This window comes from Melanerpes formicivorus, unplaced genomic scaffold (genome assembly GCF_026170545.1).
Source record: "Melanerpes formicivorus ecotype bairdi unplaced genomic scaffold, bMelFor1.0.p_v2 SCAF_877, whole genome shotgun sequence".
Classification (NCBI taxonomy): Eukaryota; Metazoa; Chordata; class Aves; order Piciformes; family Picidae; genus Melanerpes; species Melanerpes formicivorus.
Window position 1 is genome coordinate 17,501 of NW_027143229.1, and position 2,500 is coordinate 20,000.

Consider the following 2,500-nt stretch of genomic DNA (forward strand, 5'->3'; position numbering starts at 1 on the left):
CGGCGACACGCAGGAGAACCCCGGGGAGGCGAGAGCGAGGAAGAACGAGGGGAACGGGAACCCCCGCCGCCCACGGCAGACGCGCGCGCGGACGCGGCAGCACGGCACGGTACCCCCGCGGTACCCACCCGCAGACAGCCGCGCCCGCGCGGGAGTGCCGGGGGGGGCGAGGCCCGCGCCTCCTCCCCCAACCGGGCTCTCGTCTCCCCCAACGCCCCACCGGGCGTCGCTGGACCAACGGGGAACCCCTGCCGGCGAAGCCCCGGCGGGACGAACTCCGCGAGAGCGGGCGCTCCGGGAGCGGGGAGCTACGGAGCGCTCCCCGAGTCTGCACTTAGGGGGACGAAGGCCCCTCCCCGCCCGGGGGAGAGCCTGCGAGGCGACCCCAGCCGCGCCGCTCGGCGGGCACCGAGGCGGCGATTGATCGTCAAGCGACGCTCAGACAGGCGTAGCCCCGGGAGGAACCCGGGGCCGCAAGTGCGTTCGAAGTGTCGATGATCAATGTGTCCTGCAATTCACATTAATTCTCGCAGCTAGCTGCGTTCTTCATCGACGCACGAGCCGAGTGATCCACCGCTAAGAGTTGTCTGGCTTTTCGGCACCGCCCCGCCAGCGCGGAGGGGCCGGGACCGCTCGCAAAGGAGCGGCCCCTCGGAGAGCGCGGCACGGCGGCCGCTCGCCTCACATTGACCGTACAAGCACAGGAGAGGGGGGGAAAATAAAACGAAACCCCGAAGCGGCAAAAGCAAGGGGCGGGGAGCCCGCGCTCCCGGCTTTTTTCCCTCCCCCGAGGAGGGAAAAACGCACCTTGTGGCGCTTCGGGGCCGGACCAGGCGCCCGGGCTCGCTCCGACCTCGGCGCGGAGGAGGCCCGCCGCGCGCCGCCGGGAACGTGCCCCGAACCCGGCCTCGCCTCGCGTGCACGGGGAAATAAAACCCCCTTCGCTTCCCCACCCAACGGCGGGGGGGGGTGTGTGTCTCTCGCTGGCCGCCCCGTGCCGTCGCGGAGACGCCACGAAGCGAGGCAGCGGAGACCCCCCCCCCCCCCCCGCCCCGGGGAGCGAGGGGGGCCGGGCGCACAACCCCGCCGGAGGAGAGCGCGCGCGCGCCTCCGCACCGGCCCCTCCAACGCCGCCACCGCTGCGGCCCATCCCGGACTTTCTTTTCCCCCGCTTTGGCCCCGGGGCCGAGCCCCGGCCGGCTCGCGCCCTCGGGCGGCTTCCTCTCGCCACCGAACCCCCCCCCGCCGCGGGGGACGGAAAACGGCTTGCGAGACGGAAAGCCCGAGCCCACGTGGGACGCCACCGCGGCGACCCGCCGGCCCTCGCCGGGCGGCGCACCCGCCGACCGACAAACCCCAGCGGCACGAGCCCCTTCCATCCTCCCCCGGCGCCACCGCGCCGCCGGCTTCGCTCGCTCGACCCCTTCCGTGGCCCCGCGGCCAGGCGGACAGCGGACGGCGCTGAGCCGGGGGGCGGGCCCCCGCTCTCCCCGTTTCCACGCGGAGACCGGGGGTGGGACGCCCCCGGCTGCCCGCCCGTCCCCCACCCGGCACGCGCCGGGAAGGCGAACGGGGAAGCCCGCGGGCAGGGCCCGGGACCGGGACAGCCGCAGCCGGTGGCAGGGTGCCCTCCGGCGAGGGACCGGAGCCGGAGACGCCGAGCGACGCCCGCCGCCGCTCGGACGCGGTCACGCCACCCGAAACCGGCCCCGGACGGGGGGGAACCGGCAGCGCGAGACCGCCGAGGGCGCCAGCTCGCCGGGGCCCCGCTCTGGGGCCTGGGCAAAGGGAAAAGGGACCGGGAGGTCCGCAGCGGCCCGCGCCGCAAGAGGCGCCGCCGCCGAGCCGCGGCAACGCGCCCGCACAAAACCCCCGGCGGGGGCGAAGCGCCCTGGGCCAGCCCCCACCGCGGGGGCTCGCCGCCCCGGCCCGCGAGAAGCCCGCGCTTCAACGCGCCGCCGGGGACGCCCGTGGCGAGGCGAGGCGCGGGCCGGACCACGGCCGACCTCGCGCGGTGGGCTCTCTCCGGCCGAGCGCTCGGACCGCAGAGAGGGGGGGGGCAGCAGAGTCCCCTCCCCGGCCCGGCGGGCCCCCGGAGGACGACGAGCGCGACGACGGCGGACCTAGCCAGAGGCATTGCGGGGGCAACCCCCGCCCCTCTGAAGGCACCCGCCCGCCCCCCGCGCTCGCCCCCGCATCCGGGGGTGGCGCGCCGAGCCGCCCGGGTCTTTAAACCGCCGCCCGGCTTCCTCCGCGGTAGGGCAAGGCCGCGGACGAAGGCGCGGAACGCTAGGTACCTGACCCTGGGGTGAGGGAAACCAGACTTAAGGCCCCGCGGGGGTGCCTCCCCCCACTGCCGCCGTCGGGGGGAGCGTCCGCCCGCGGGGGCCGCGCCCGACGTCCGCCGCCACCACCGCGCCCCTGGCCTGGCCCGAGGCCCGGGGTTTCCCTCAGTCAGCCGGCGCTGCGCTCGGGGAGGAGGGACGCGGCTGGGGACGCC

General features: G+C 76.7%; 1 non-coding gene across 1 annotated transcript; it reads right to left on the reverse strand.

Annotated features, from left to right (window-relative positions):
• Nucleotides 1-432: 432 nt before the first annotated feature.
• Nucleotides 433-585, reverse strand: LOC137460881 (5.8S ribosomal RNA). Its single transcript, XR_010993115.1, has one exon. It is a non-coding gene; the product is annotated as a 5.8S ribosomal RNA (ribosomal RNA).
• Between the last annotated feature and the right edge of the window lie 1,915 nt (nt 586-2,500).